This window comes from Chiroxiphia lanceolata, chromosome 2 (genome assembly GCF_009829145.1).
Source record: "Chiroxiphia lanceolata isolate bChiLan1 chromosome 2, bChiLan1.pri, whole genome shotgun sequence".
NCBI lineage: Eukaryota > Metazoa > Chordata > Aves > Passeriformes > Pipridae > Chiroxiphia > Chiroxiphia lanceolata.
The window spans coordinates 52,033,554-52,050,134 of NC_045638.1; the positions used below are offsets into that span (position 1 = coordinate 52,033,554).

A 16,581-nucleotide genomic window follows, 5' to 3' on the forward strand; every position below is an offset into this window, starting at 1 on the left:
TGTCTGTACTTTTAAAAAAATTTCTGGTTTATTTGTTCGTAAGATTTTGGTTTTTTGTTTTTTGTTTTTTGTTTTTTTTTTTTCTCATTTTATTTGTGTTTCTTGAAACAATGCCCTCGTGTGCAGTGATTTTTATCCTTTTGTGGATGGCTGGCAGTGCTGGTGTTGACAGGCTTTGGAGTTGCAGCACAGACCAGCACCACTTGAGTTAAGGAATGTTTGGTTAGCAGTAGCAAGCTTTTGTCCTCTCTGTGAACCAGCCTCCAGGACGAGAATGAGGCAGAGCTCTTTGCTAATGGCTGGCATGGTATTTGCTACATAGTAGAGTAATGATGGGACTCAAAAATCGCTAGCTTTGTTCCTGGCCTGGCTGTGGGACGAGTGTGTTCTCGTTGTTTAAACATAGAACAATCAAATGCATGACCTTGGACATCAGCACTTTGAAGGGGATAATTAATCAGATGATGTATCATGTTGGGAGACCCGAGTTCTAGTCTTGTTTGTGTCATGTGTCACCTGGGACGAGCACTTCAATACCCGCTCTGTAAGGTGGTAAGCAGTGACCTTTTTAATGTGAAGTGGTGTCCAGTGATCAGAGCAACAAAGAGCACAAGGTTATACATGCTAATGCTGATCCTCTCACTGACAGCCTAAATAATTTCTTTGCCTTGGCCAAGAAGGGCTTTTCTAGTGGTAGTGATGCGTCTCTGTTCTGATGGTAGCACAGGAAGCATAGGGATGCTGGCAGACCACATGGGGGTGTGTGCAGAGAGCTCAGACCAGCTGGAAATATGTGAGCTGTAATTCTCATACACTTTGGTCAAGTCTTGGCAGGCTGCGATTGACATGGGTAAAGGCAGCCATCTATCCGCAGCAGTTTCTATCTGTGGATCCCTGAGGGAGAATCTAAAAAAAAAAAAAAAAACAAACCAAAAAAACCCACTGAATTTTTTTCTTTTTCCCCACTACAGAAATTGTCAGAAGTGACTGATGTGCTCTCAGAAACTTTCAAACCAAACTTTGCAGAAGCAGTCACTAAGCATTTTGGTTGAAATGATTGAAATTTGTTAACTGGAATAATGCAGTATTAGAAGTTCAAAGAGTAACTGTGACTGTTATTTACTATGTATGTTATTTATTCCCCCCCCCCCCCCATGGTACCAGCATTTTTAGATAGTCTGCTAAAAATTGAAGAGACCTTTTATAGCAGATGTCATAACATGTCATCTGATGTAGTCACTGAGATATTTAGGATTAATGGTATCAGTTGGCAGTTCTTTCTAGAAAAAAAGAAAGATAGTGGCTGTGACTACCATGTAGATTCCCATTTGACATGAATCTGAGCAGAACTTGACTTAAAATCAGAATAATATAGAAATATTTTTTTTTAATCTGTCTTTATTTTGAGTGTGTAATGCTGGCATGAAATAGTTTTGAGTTAGACTTCAAGTATGGGTTGGCAGTGCTCTAGAAGAGCATGTAAAGAGCTGTGATTGATGACACTTCAAAATCTTTTAAAGTGTTGGAGAGTAGTTGGAGCTCTTCCAGTTCCTTTTTCAGTGAATCTTTCAGTTGCAAGAAAATTGCAAATGGGAAATGATTTCTCTTAAGAAAAAAAAATAGAGAAAAACATTCCTTTCCAGTTTCTATAAATTGGTAACAGTTACCAGGTGACTTAATTTTTTCACTTGTTCCATCTAACCAAGGAAATCTTTTGTGTAGATGGTGCCCTACAAAATTTTAAAAGGAAAAAATGAGCTAACTGGGTTATTTTTCCACTTTTGAAACTGAGAGCGTGCAAAGTTGGTTTAGTTAGGAGGCAGATTTGGAGGCTACTATTTCAGAAAACATTGCTGTTTTCACTTTTGAGATCTATATTCAGCTAAATCAACACTTGGCTAAAATGTTTTCGACATTTATCTAAGAATATATATTAATAATTATGGACCTTTCATTTTGAGAAGGTGATACATTTGTAATTTTTGATTCTGACTTTATTGGGATAAAGTTTACAGTAGTCAGAATCAAACAACTAAATATGAACATAGCACAAATTGAAAAATACCATGAGATCTAGTACACTTTCTCTGCTTTGCATTCCAGCCAGTATCCAAGCTGTATTTATTTTGTGCTTGCTGGAGATGTGCTCTCCTTTAGGTTTCAGTTGTTGCTGGATTTAGGAAGACAATATTTCTTTTGCATTGCAATGCTGAAGAACTTTGGGGGATAGGCAGGGGTGGGAAGCTTGACTCTGCAAAGCAATCACAAGACATTTACCTAAGTCAGTTCTCATGCATAGCTTGAATAAAATATGTTCCTTTTCCAAAAAGCAGAGCTTAGCTCACCCTTGCCTCAGAAGTGTGTGCTAAAAATCATGACACTAGAATCATTCTCATGGTCCAAACACCATCATAAAACCTCTCCATTGGCTGACAGTAGAGAAAGTCTCAGATGCTTGGCTCACATGTGGATGCATGCACTGTACTTGTTAAAAAATAAGTGAGAGGACACCTGCAGTGCTGAAATCCTGGGAGAAACACTAGTGGCCCTGCAGGATTTGGTGTGGTGAGGAAGGAATAGCAGTTTCTGTTGGTTCTTCTTGTGGCTTTTGTTATTTGGTGTTTAACTTAGCCCATGTATTGCAGAAGCAGGTAGCCCTAGCAAGGCCATGGTAGGCAGGCTATGATTTCCTACAGTAGGGGCAGTACCAGGAGCTTAGTGGTTTAGTACCCAAGTCCTCTTGGGGGCATGGCCTGAAATATACCTGTATCTTCAGATCCCTCCCCAAGTAGTACTGAAGTTCCACCTATGTGTGGCTTTCATGGACACATCTTTTTTTCTTGCCTTAAACAAAAAGAAAAAACTAGGAATTGGAGTAAAAGAAGGAAGTTTCTTCTTGTGATGAATTCTGACTGCAGTTGATGTTGCACGTTCCCATCCATCAGTTCTCATCCCTGTGTGTTTAGCTATTGTGTTGTCTTCTGCCTCTTGCCAGCAACGCTACCCTGCCCTTCTTTGGGCAAGGAGTGCTGTTCTCCTCCTCTTACTGTAACTCTTCAGTTGATAACTCTGTCATTAAAAAGCTTCTTTAATTTTTATTTTCAGACACATTTTCTGGCTCCTGGATTATTTTAAAGATACTTTCTTCTTATGAGAAGTATAGCAACTGTACCTACTTCCCACCTCTGATTTTTCTTAACAATGTTTCTACTTGTACAATTGTGTTTTCAATCCATCTGACTGAAGAAACCTTTATAAATTACATATATATCATGGCTAGGCTTTGCGAGTGAGGATTTGGGAAGGACTCTACCCACATTTTCTACAAGCACGCTGGTGGCTAAAGAGGCCAATGCAAGATAGACAAGTCCAGTTGCAAAAGGCACAGCAGAAAGACTCCTTGGATGGTATCGGCAAGACACGATTCTTTCTGCGTTGTCTTTTCTCCTCGAGAGTGATCCTGCGTGTGTTCTCAAAAGAAGCAGCAGCGTTATAGATGGTGTGTCTCCAGGCCTCCTGATTGGAGGCCAGAGTAGACCAGTGATGAAGATCAGTGTGGCCAAGGCTGAGATGTTGCTTCAGGGAGTCCTCTTCGGGGCTCCTCTCTTGTGGCAGCCGGTGGCAAGTTCACCATAAAGCAAGATCTTAGGGAGGCGGTGGTCCTTCATCCTTGAGACGTACCCTGCCCAGCGCAGCTGTGTTCTCAGCAACATGGCCTCAATACTTGTGACTGCTGCTTGTTCTAGAACAGATGTATTAGTCAGATAATCTGACCAGTGGATGTTTAGGATTGTGCGGAGGCAGCATTGGTGGAAGTGTTCTAGGAGATGCAGGTGGTGGCAATAGATGACCCATGATTCAGACCCATATAAAAAAAGAGTAGACAGCACAATGGCTCTGTAAACACTGATCTTTGTGCTTTTCTTCAGGTGTTTATTTCACCAGACTCTTACGGAGTTTTCCGAAGGCACTGTATGCCTTTGCTAACCTGTTGTCTATCTCTCTGTCGATCTTACTGTCTGAAGAGATGATGCTACCTAGGTAGTTAAACTACTGGACAGATTTGAACTCTGATTTGCCAATGGTGATATGGGGATGATGGAAGACTTCCTGAGGTGCAGGTTGATAGAAAACTTCTGTCTTCTTTAAGCTGACTTCCAGCCCAAAGAGCTCAGCAGCTTCAGCAAAGCAGGATGTCAAATGCTGCAGAACTACTTCTGTGTGGGCAATGAGGGCATCGTTTTCAGCGTAAAGCAGCTCATGGACAAGATGATTTAAGGTCTTAGTATGAGCCTTCAGTTGCCTTAGGTTGAATAGGCTTCCATCAGTACGATATCGAATGTAGATACCATCTTCTTCATCAACGTCTACCATGGCCCTTTGGAGCATCATACTGAAGAAGATTGTGAATAGGGTTGGTGCAAGAACACAGCCTTGTTTCACACCATTGGTTATTAGAAAGAGCTCAGAAAGTGCATCGCCATATCTGACTTGGCTGCGCTGATCCTCATGAAGTGAGATGATCATTTTAAGGAACTTGGGGGGATATGCTAACCATTCCAAAATCTGCCACAGACCTTTTCTGCTCACAGTATTGAAAGCCTTGATGAGATCAACAAAGGTTGCATAGAGTCCTTTGTTCTGTTCCCTACACTTCTCTTGCAGTTGTCTGAGAACAAATACCATGTCTGTGGTACTCCTGTTGGCTCTGAAACCACACTGGCTTTCAGGTAGAAGTTCTTCTGCTATAGCGGGTATTAGTCTGTTCAAAAGTATTCTTGCCAGGATTTTGCCAGCAATGGAGAGCAAAGTAATACCTCAGTAATTTGAACAGTCTGATTTATCTCCTTTCTTCTTATACAAAGTGATGATGACTGCATCTCGAAGGTCTGATGGTAGTTCGCCTAGTTCCCAACAGCGCACCACAAACTCGTGAAATTTAGCCCTGGAGTGCTTGGCCCCCACGCTTCCAGACTGCAGGTGGAATTCCATCAACCCCAGCTGCCTTGCTGATTTTCACCTGCTGTATGGCCTTAAGGGTTTCTCCCACAGTAGGGGCAATATCCAATTCATTCTTCACCTGTTGCTGTGTAATACACTGAATTGCTGAGCCCATATATATATATATATATATGCGCTAAAATTGCTACTTGCTTTGCGTAAGGGGTATTTTCTCGGTTGTTCAGCACCTAACTGGCAAACCCTCTGAGCTGGGCTGCCTTTCTGAGAGCATGACTTTCCATGGTGGCTTCTGCCTGACAGAGAGCAGGGAAGGTGGGGTGAGAGTGCTCCTCTGCATTTGGTTGTGAGTGCTGTAGTGTCTTTCAGGAGATCCAGAGTGAGCCAGAGTCACTTCCATGTCCCATCTTACTCCTTGGATATTGCTGTGATATCAAAAATAGAAATGTAAGGGTAGTGTGAGAGGTCTTTTTGTATTGGTCATGTATTAGAAATATGAAAATAATCAGTGGAAATATTCTTGTGTTATACAGTGTTAAAACTAATTCAGCAAACTCAAAAATTCTAATCTATCTCAAAGAATCTGTACTAGTAACTTTTATATGAGGGAACAGAAATGAGACACATCCTATGGCAATCATTTGATATGATCTAAAACAGTAATTCCAGTCAGTGTTTGTCAGACACGATAGTGTTTTCAGTTTAAAAGTTGAACGACCAGACCGCAGCTCTTTTGAAGCTTGAGGTTTGGCAACTGTGTCAAATACAGGAATTGTGTTGTAAAAGCATCTTTACAGCACTGCAAGTGCCACAGAAGAAGCAAAGCCACAAAGCCACATTTAACCAATATGTAAGTTGCAAAGATTTTTAAGGATTTCTACCTGGATGAGCAAGTCTGAATTTAGCCGCAGATGTTCAAAGTCTTAGTTGGTGGTGGACAGGTTGACATTTAAGCAGATAGCAGAAGGGATGTACAAGTCGAATGAAGTTACACTCACTGGAGGCAGGACTTAGTGAAGTGAGAAAAATATGATATGTATTATAACATCTCAACATGGGATCAAATTGTAGTCTCATTGATTTGTAGATCAGAGAAGACCATTATGATCATCTGATTAAATTTAAATAATGCCATCAGTAGAGTATCACCTTGTCCTGCACGAACCATGCATGGTCTTTTGGAACTGGAACATTTTGTGAGTAGATGGTTGTAACATAAAAAACTTTGCACAGTGGGGAATCAACTGTCATCTTTGGTAAGCTGTTCCAGTGGTTATAATTACTCTAATCTCTATGCTTGCTTTCTTCCCTGAATTTATCCATATATTTGGCTTCTAGCCACTTAACCTTGTTATACTTCTGTCTCTTAAATGAGTGGTCAACACGTCTCCTGTCAATTCCTTCTCTGTCTTCATTTTTAGAATATGCATAATTGAACAGTGTTTTAATTTGCAGCTGCTAAAGACAGTGAATTGATTTAAATAGTTTTGACTTTAAAGTAGTGGGCAGGAAAACTTGATTTAAACAATCAGTTTAAGTCTTGCTTGGTTTCTGCAGTTCTTACTGACTTTCCATTCCCAGTGCTGTCTGTTGGGCAAGTGATGTTTATTGTGCTGATACACAATAGGCGAAATAGTCTTTATGCAGATATACTCAAATTTTTTATCTGAGAGCACACATTGTATGCATACCTATATATTTAAAAAGTTTGTGGAGTTAATATTTGTTTACCGTGTTTGAATTTTGGGATGTTTAATATTACCGTATGACTGTGTTTCTGATTTACTAGGTGGTTCATCTTTATAATTAACTTTGTCAACTAAGTTAGAAATTGGAACTCATGTAAACCATGGAAAACATCATTAAAATAATTTTTGATAATAATTTGATTCCTTTCTGATGTGCCAGGTTACTTTAAAAATCTTATTAAAATGTATTAGTGTTAAAAACTAACTTTTATATTGAATAAAGGAAAAATAAACTTAGCTATTAAGAGAAACACAATTTCTGTTAAAAATACCCCTGAGAGTATTTAGTATTTAGAACTAGTAGGTATCACCCTTCAGCATATTGTTTATAGTAAAAGACTGGAAAAGAAAAACACATTTACCTAGTTTCTTTTGCTCATAGTAGATTTTTCAAGTTCTGAATGAGCTAGTAGTTGATCTGTGGTGGTTGAATAAGCTGTGAGAAAGAAGATACTCTATTCTGTACCTGCTTATTGATTAGCTTGAGTTTCAGTTTTGTTTGGTCTGTGGTTTTTTTGGGGTTAGTTTCTTTGAAACTTCAGCAGCAAATGCATACTGCTTCAGCATTGGTAAAAGAATGAATGTAAATTGGTTTCATAATTTCAAATGTTATTTTGTTGAATAATTTAAATAAGAGTCAGAATTTTTCAGTAATGTTACAGAAAAAAGCTATTTCTTCACCAGACAGGTTTTGTAGCAGCATTGGTTAGGCTAATCCTTCTAGGAGTATTAAACATTTGACAAAAAATAGGAGTAGGCAACTATTCTTATTTTGTGAAAATACCAGTGAAGATAACTTTTTCAAATATTTCACTTATTCTCAGCTGGTGACACTGACAGCCCCGTTCTCAGGTGCCTTTTTGGATGTGTCTATTCAATGTATTATCTAAAGTATGAAATAGGATAGAAACTTTGTTGGCTAAAGGTACCAGCTGAGCAGGAGCACCCAGGCTCAGAGTTTGGTAGACTTACCTTGTGCTGCACTTATTAGATCTTCTAGTCTCTTCCCCCCTACCCCCCACCCCCCCGCCCAGGATCATTTCAAATTTAATAATGCTGTTATTTAGATACTCCATTCCTCCCTGTCCCCCACTGCTGCTTATTAATCATAACAGTTTTAAAAGAGTGAGTAAGAATACTAAGTGATTTTGCTGAGCTCTGTTCAACTTGGGGAAGTTTTGCTCTTTCAAAGTAATCTTATCACTGAAGTCCTTCTGGTACTCAAACTGGAGCTCTTCACTGTAATTATTTTATCCTTTTTGGAGACTTTTTCAATGCTTAGCCATATACTCCTCTATTTCCTCAGTCTTTTCAAGGAGATATAATTATGTAAATAAAACTTAATTTCTGCATATTCTGACTTTAAAACTGTGATCATAGGTAAATTTATTTTATAGAGAAACCAAACTAAAAATAGGCTTTTCTCCTTTTTTTCCTCTGCCTTCTCCCTAACTTCTTGAAGTAGCAATGTAAGTCCAAAGCAAGATTTTGTTTGCCAGCTTTTTCATTATGTAGTTTGTTCAGTGTGATGACTCCCTTTCTACTTTTATTTGTCATGGAACCAGGCAAAATGATGTAGGATGCAGAGTTATCAGAAAATAGTACAATTGGAAATGTAATTCACTTCCTTCTCAAAGAGGGAGAAGGACATTTGTTGGCTACGTTGCTTTCTTTTTGCAAATTGACGTAACCAGTGCAGATCCTGTGAGAAGGATCAGGGCTGGGAAAAAGGACCATTGTGCAGTCCAGCCCTGTGCAGCAAGTCACAAAACTGAAAAGTGGGGGTCAGAGGAGAGGTTTTATTAATGTTTCAAGCTGCCTGAGAGCAAAGTGAACCAGGTAAAGAGAAATACATCCAGGCATGGTGGAGACTCTTTTGAAAAAGTATCTTTGCTCTTGAGAGAAGTCGAAGTGGGTGTTTACTTACCTGTGTTTTAAACAAGGAAAATTAAATATGTTATAAAGCTAATTTTACACACACCTCATGCATTACTACTGCAAAACTAATGGCCTGTGGGGAAAAACAGCACCCTTATAAGATCCAGTTGGCTTTTGGTCACTTGTTAGTCCCAGCATTTGTTCCGGTTCCTCTTCCTGACAGACTGTTCTCCAGTACACACTGCAGTGTCTTGGTTGAGACTTCCAGTGGGGTGCTTGGGCTTTCCTCCATTGAGCTTGCTACTGTTAATGATTTTTATGTTCTTTAGGAACCATCAGTTTATGAAGAAATAGCCTCATACTATCTCGTGGTGGTGTGCGAGGATTGTGAACATGTCTGTATGGAACTTTTGAACTTTGTCATCTGCGTACAGGGCCTTGTATGGCAAAGAAGAAATGTGAGCTTAAAGCATTTGTGATCATTAGCTTAAAATCCTTCCTCTGCGAAGGCTAGTACTGATTTTACTTTTTTACTCAAGTGGAATTTTTAAGTGCTGTTTTTTGTTCTTCACCAGTCATGTTCCTTTTCCTTTGTCCATGCAATGACTGTTAGCCTTTTTATCCTTTTTTACTTCTAAGTTTTTAATTTTTTAATGCAAAATTAGTTTCCATTGCACACAATTCTAAATGTAAAAACGAGTCATCACTTAATTCATGTTTTCATGTTGGAGATGACATAGCGTGTTATAGGTCTCTGGAGCCTTGAATTTCTGCTGAGAATTTATTGCAGCAGTTCCTTAAAACAGTGTGGTGGAGCAGTAACCCCTTGGTTTCTGGGTCGGTGCCATGGGCACCTGGAGCTGTGTTTGGTGTCTCGGTGCTGGTGTTTTGTATTACCTTTGGATAAACTTATGGTACTTCACAAGTTGCCATATGGAAAGCGACTCCATTTCTTTGATTTAGGTCAGGCTGTCAGGTGCCTTTTGTGTCCTTCTCTTCTGTAAGTGGGACATCTGAGATGTGAGGTGACCATGATTTCACATGCAATCTAGCTGGAGGGTCCCTGGGGTCTTCTGCTCTCCTTGCACTCCAGATGTGGGCTGTCTTTATGTGTCCTTGTGTTTGTTCTGCCTCCAGAATCTTGGGAGAGTATTTCTTTTCTTTTGCATCTGTTTTCCAGTTGTGCTGTTGGACTCTCTGTGAGTCGACCTTCTCTGGGATGAAGACAGGATGCAGGGGAGAGAAATTACTTAAGTTAAGGAGTGGGGGGGAGGACATAAATGGTCCAAGAAAAGTAAAGGTGTGTGTTTCAAGAGTAAATGGTGGCAAAAAAAAAGCCCTTTGTTGCTTCGTGTTGATTTGAGGTCTTTTAAAAACTACTTGCTGCTGAATATACTTTCCGCTCAACATAGATTTCTCTTATTGCAACCCTGGTCATTATCTACCGAAGATCTTGTCCGTTACTAATATCTCAGTCATCAGCCCTGGAATGACATTTCTTATTCTTCAGACAACTTTGAGACATATTGCAAGATAAAAATTGGTTTTTGCTGCTCATGAAGGATGTTTATGTAGCTAATGTGATGCCTGATACGTTGTGTAAAGTGATTCTGTTGCAATGGATTGATTTTTGTTGTTAGAACAATCTGCTGTTGTAATGTCAAATGCCTCCTGGCTGCTCCTTCGAAAATTCAGGTTTATTTCATGTGCTGTTCTTGAATATGGATCTTTGAAAGTTGCAGATTCGTGCTCGATGCAGTAAATTTTTATAGTCAAAGTCCCTGAGTTCTGCTTGATGCGTATTATGTTAGGAGGAGGTTATGGTGCTTGTTACTATGAGCCACAAAAGAGCATCCAAGTCTTACCCACTGTTGTTTCTCTGAGTGAGCAAAATGCAACATCTTGAGGAACTTGTGTATAATTTGTGTATTAAGCAGTTGCCAAGGGTGTCTTGCAGGTGGATGTCAGCTGATGTGAGGATGTGATGTGTATTTTTCTAATCAGTATTCTTCTGGTGAAACTTCAGAATCTTTGTTTTTCAGCAAGAATGTTTGGATGCATAATGCTCTTCAAGTGTATCATTTAAAAACACATTACCCAGCTTTTTGGAAACAAGTCTTACAGAACTTCTGACAGACAGGAAAATGAGTTTCTGTGTTGCTTTGATCTGTCTTCAGTGTGCAAGAGCACAAAAACATGGTTACAGGCATTTCGTTTATAAGTCTTCACATTTATCAAAGTGGAATTCATAAATTTGTTATTTCTACCTAAGACTTTTCCCCCCTTTATTCTTCAGATAGAGATGTTATATCACTGCTGTTTTCCTGATTATCTTGCTTCTTCTGAAGATCCCATCAATAAAATTACTTACAGTATATTTTATGCTCCTCACCATTTACTTCATCTGCAGGATGCAGTGAGCAGTCATACCTTAAGCTGATTTAAATATCTGTCAAATAAGAAAAATAGTTGGAAAAATCAAGTAAGCAGCATTCTGTTATAGCATGCTACTCTGTTCGGTCTCTATCTTCATTAATATTTGAACTTTACTATGAGATGCATAATACATTTTTGGAGAGGGCGGTGTGATATTCACCATAGGTGGTGTACTGGCTAATAAGTTGGAAGTCATTTCAGAAGTGCCGCATTTTTGCACATGCAAAACAAATGTAATGCTGTTTACCCTGGACATTTTTAGATCTACCATTGGGAAAAATACATAGAAAAGTTGGGAAATACAGGGGTTATTAGACGCATGCTTTAGATGACGAGGACCACAGGGATTTCTGTAGATGCTTACTACATACATTACTTCAGTTCCCTCTGCATGCTGATGACACATAAGGCAAAGTGTAACTTCTTTCCTTTGTCAGGCTGCAAATAACTTCTGTGAGCCTTGTAGCCATGAAAAGTGTATTGAAGGAGGTTGTTTGCAAGAGGTATTACCCATTTGGTTTCCTTGGAAACATGAAACATGATTTACAAATATTGACTTGAGAAAGCTGCAACTTAGAGGAAATCCTAAACTGTTGGTTCAGACTCTTAAATTAATATCTCCAAAGAGTTCAGTCCGTGTTGAAAGTCACTTTATGAAGTCCGTTATAAATGATATTTATAGTAGTTCTGGGTTTCTGTGTTTCTTGGTGTAATAGCCAATTCTGAATGCTGAAGGACTAGAGAGAATGTGAGTTGCTGGAAAAGGGGTACTGAACTGGGATCCCTGGCTCCAGTTTCACCTATGTTAAATAACTCGCACTAGAGTTAACAAATTGATGCTCTTGAAAGTCAAAACTTTGGTGCCTCCCTCATGGCTGATGGACTGTGACCTGGAATGCTTTCTTGTTGGTGAGATTCAGACACTGTAAATCATCATTCATGTATTGTAAACATTTTTAAACTCCCTGGAGGGTGGTTTGAATGCTCTTTGTTACGTTCATGTAAGTGATTGTGTGTTAAGCCTAAGTGATTTCCATTTACCGGGTAGCTTATTTTTATTGTATAGGAATTTTCATATAGTCTTCTTTTTAAAGACTGCTGATGATAATTTGATCTTGTTGGGCTCGTTAAGTGTTTCGAAATGAAAGCTCCTTTATCCCTGGCGCATGGTTATCCTGAAGCTGGTGTTAAGATTCATGCTGGGGGGTGGAAAGGGGCATTAGTATGGGAGAAAAAACATACAGCACAAGTGTTGCATACATGCTGTGAGTGCTGGGTTGTATAAAGGGTGGAGAGAGATTGCTTCTGTGCACTCATTAATGAGGAACAGGTCTTGGTTCAGTCAATTTCACCAAAATGCTGCTGGATGTGGTTTTATTGGTGCTTCTCTTAGTGTCAGTGCTGGCTTATGTGGTCCCTGTTGCCACCCATCTCCTGTGGTGCCTGTCCCTCTGTCACTCACACAACTTCTGCTGTCAGCAGACGTAATTGGATGAAGAAACTGCTCTGTTTTGGTTTTCCTCATTTATTCTTGTGTTATTTTCCCAGTTCATCCCCCAAAATAGCTGTGGCAGTGCAGGAGCAGATCAGGTGGTTGGAGGCAGGAAAGCACCTCTAGCCATTCCCAAAGTTAGGAGTGTGACAGCTTTATATCCCCTGTGTTCTTAATCCAAAGGAGAACACCTCCTGAGCAGAGATGAGATAAGATCTTGGATTTTCCTGCAGAAAAGCCATGTGTGTTTGTCTGCTGGTTGTCCTGCTAGTTGATTCATGGCTGTGAGAAGGTAGCAAGGCACAGCTTTTAAGAAGGTATGATGTATTAGGTTGAAAAAACGATGTACTTTGAAAGAATGTGAACATTCAAGTCTGTGCTGCTGTTTTAGATCTGGATAAGGCTGTGTATCAAGCTGTTGGATTCTTTTCCCCCAACATATCTTTCATGTTTTATGCAGAATATCACTACTGCTTAAGAACTGCCCTTTGCTTGGTGATTGTAAAGGTGTTTATGGTGAGCGGCCTAAGATGGCCTTATGTAGCTATGTTTATTAAGGCAGGATAAACCTAAGTCTACCTTCATCTGGGGTTGCACGAGGATTTTATACTGGAAGTAGGAGGTGGGATGCAGGCAGGCAGCTGCACAGATGCTTGTAGGGATCAGGTCCTCAATATCCAGAGGCACTGGTAGTGTAGGCAAGCAATGACTGCTGAAACCTGTAGGTCAGTGTGTCACAGATAAGGCAGCTAAATCTGTGGGCTGTATGTCTTGTGGGATTTAACATTAGGAACAAATAGGAGACCACAGAAGCCTTCAGTGCATGGGCTAAGTGATGCTACTGTTCTTATCAAGCCAGTTTAACTAAGGGGAAATGCTTTGCCTAATGCTTCTGTAAATCATGCCTAACATCCTGAAGGTTACAAAGATGTTTGTGGATGCTAAGGAAGTATTCAGCTGTATTGTTTTTCACTGGCTGGTTCTAGCAGGTGAGGGCAGCTTGCTCTTGACTTGCGGCATGCAATGGCTGCGGATTACAGTGGCAGAGGAACTTTCTCTGTGGAAAGAGAAGGTTCATATGCAGAAAAGATGGAGTGGAAAATGGCAATACTGCAGAATCTCAGATGGAGACTCCTGTTGTTGGCAACTTGTGTACAGTCATTCGCTGAGGATTGTGAGTATGCTTCAAAAATTGAGTACGATGGTTTAGGATGCCAAACACAAGTATTAATAAAAAGATAATTATATAAAATGAACTGTAGTTCTTTGTGTAACCAGATAAACTATGTGGATTACTACACAGTCAGTCAAGATGGGAACAAGGATTTACAGCACAAGAGTCCTGCTAAAATTAGAATTGGTTTTGTGTGAAGCCATTGTGCCAAGACAAACTGAATTTCATACTGCAGGATTGTTTGTAAGATAAATGCCTCCACAGAATATGGAGAGAAGTCACTAAGTTACTTAAAAGGACTAAGCAATAACTGCAATGAAGGTGTATAGAGAATTCTCAGAGTACAAAAATAGAAGATGAAAATGTATGATATGGCAGTATGAAAGATTTTTAATTTTATAATATGATGAGTGTCTTCTGAATATCACTCACGTTAAGTGATTAGAATAGTAGCCATATAAGTAAGGTGTGCAACCTCTAAGGGAGAAGCTGGGAAAGAATACACCCTTAGACCTATTACTCTTTTCTAGTTTTATTCTGATTTTCTAGGGTGTCACCAGTAAATTGGTAGTTGCGAAAACTCAGTCCTGTAGAAACATCAAGAGAGCATTATGTTCGCTGTTTTTCTGGCAGAATATTGATACTGTTTTCAGTTTTAGACTCCTTGTTGTTTCTAGCAAGTATAGGTAGGTTTTAGGAATAGCTATGTGAAATGTATTTAGCTGTTGCTTGTATAATACTGGAGGTTCAGAGCACCTCTCAGCTTTGTGGCACCTCCAAAGCAGCTCCAGTACAGCATCATTGTCAGTTCTCAGATATGTTGGCTCTTATTCTAGGTTGTATTGGCTTCTGGGAGTAAAGTGATGAAAGAAGAGAGAGATGACTTAGCTACAGATAAAGAGAAATATCAATTCAAGTAGGAAGTATCTCTTTCTTACCTTCAGCCTGTAATGTGTGTGAATCTCTGACTATCAGCAGGTTCTCTTACCAGGCATCAAAGCTACAAGGTGTTAAAGCTTTCTGGACAGAGCACTTGTTTTATCTGTAGCTTAATATGATGAAAGAAAGAGGTATTTCTGCTAGAGGAAAGATGGAGACATCTGTTTTCAGCTCCATGACAAGATGTTTTTCATGTTGAAGCTGAAATCACTCTTTGAAGTGTTCAAGACCAGGTTGGATGGGACTTTGAGCAACCTGGTTTAGTGGAAGGTATCCGTGCCCATGGCAGGGGTGTTGGAACTAACTGATCTTCAAAGGCCCTTCCAACCCAAGCCACTGTGATTCTAAATGAGAGATGTTAGTGTGGAGATGCCAACTCCTTCGAATCAGAATGAGCCAGTTCATGTCTTCCAATGTAAGTTTGTCACCAAGCTGCTATTGCTGCCTGTGAGGTTAGAGCCAGCGGCCAAATGGCTTCCACTGAGAAAAGGAAAGGGTGAGGAAGAGAAATTATGACAAAATTGGCAAAGCCTACAGAGTCATTCTCACTGACTGACAGGAGCTAATTATTCTGGACTTATGTTTCAGCTTTACTTGGTTTGGGTTCAGATCTGCACCCTGTATGACTGGAAAATACACTCACCGTATAACAATATACTGGACTAAGCATAAGTAAATGTTGAAGTTACTGAGAGAATAGCAAATACTGGGTTTAAGAGAGAAAGACTCATTTGGCAAATGGCAAGTGGAAAAAACCCCCCAGTTTTAATGTACTCTTAAAAGATTACAAATCTGAGATACTGCCAGACATCCTCTTTAGTTAGCAAACTGCAGAAGCATGTCTGTGCAAAATGAAAAATGTGTTTGCTTGGCTAGCTTTTCTGAACTGAAACATTATAGGTGTTGTGAAATACTGTAGAATATACAAATGAACATGTTGTCAAGAAAATCACATTGCAACACATGGGGCAGTTTATACACCTTGGTGCACCTCACTTAGTCATAGCGGCAGTCACAAGCTTAAGAATGTTGAGCTTTTGGGGACAAGACTTGGGAATCTAGTCCTAATTGCAGCATTATAAGTATTTCTCTATGTGTAGTGGGGTGGGATGGAGGTGGGAATGGAGAGAAAGGAGGGGAAGCATCTACTTCTTACGGAGCTAAAGGTGTTTTGGGTTTTTTTCTGAAATTAATCAGTAATTGAACTAAAGAGGGGAAGAGCTGGGGAATGAGATGAGCAAGTGAGAAAGGGGAGCTGCTGGAGGGCCAAAGGAATGGCTTTTGGTAGTGAGGTAATGGGAGATAGAGTAGACCACAGCATCTGGAAGCTTCACAGTGAATATGAGAACTGGTTGGGTTCCCACTTGCCAATAGGCTATTCAGGAGAATAACAACTAAGAATATAGAACGTGCAAGGACAGCAAGACCCAGGTTCACTTGCCTAACACCAGGGAAAGAGGGAATAAGATTGTGCTTTTCAGAAGTGTTGAAGTACTGCAGGTGCTGTGGTGGAAGTGCCAGGGTGCCACCTGTGTCAGTGCATGGGAAATATTGAAAATATGCATTGGTGGGCTTTGTAATTCCCAGCTGAAGAGCCTGTGCTTCTGCAGGGGTACACCCGTGTTGTTTGGGTGTAAGGGCAGCTCTTTGCTCAGAGTTGTGCACCCACACGGCATCTGGCTCTTTCCTGACTCTGTCGCCCTTTCTGCTTGGTAGCAGAAGAAGCTCTATCCTTGTGGCATCTGGAGAGCACAGCTCTCTGAACCAGAGGTTCGTCTCATCTGGAGCTGAGGTGCTGTACAAATAGTCAAAAGACTGTGGCATAGGGAAAAAAGTGTGTTAACCTTGGATTTACTAAAAGTTCAAAGAGTGAAGTTTTCAGTGTTTACAGAGTAGCTAGAGTATCTATTAAAGAAAATAAAACACTGCATGTCAAAATATAAAACAGCTACCAA

General features: G+C 40.0%; 1 protein-coding gene across 5 annotated transcripts in view; it reads left to right on the forward strand.

Annotated features, from left to right (window-relative positions):
* The window catches only part of KLF12 (Kruppel like factor 12), a 245,234-nt gene that overhangs the window by 6,133 nt on the left and 222,520 nt on the right, over window positions 1–16,581 (forward strand). The window lies entirely within an intron of this gene.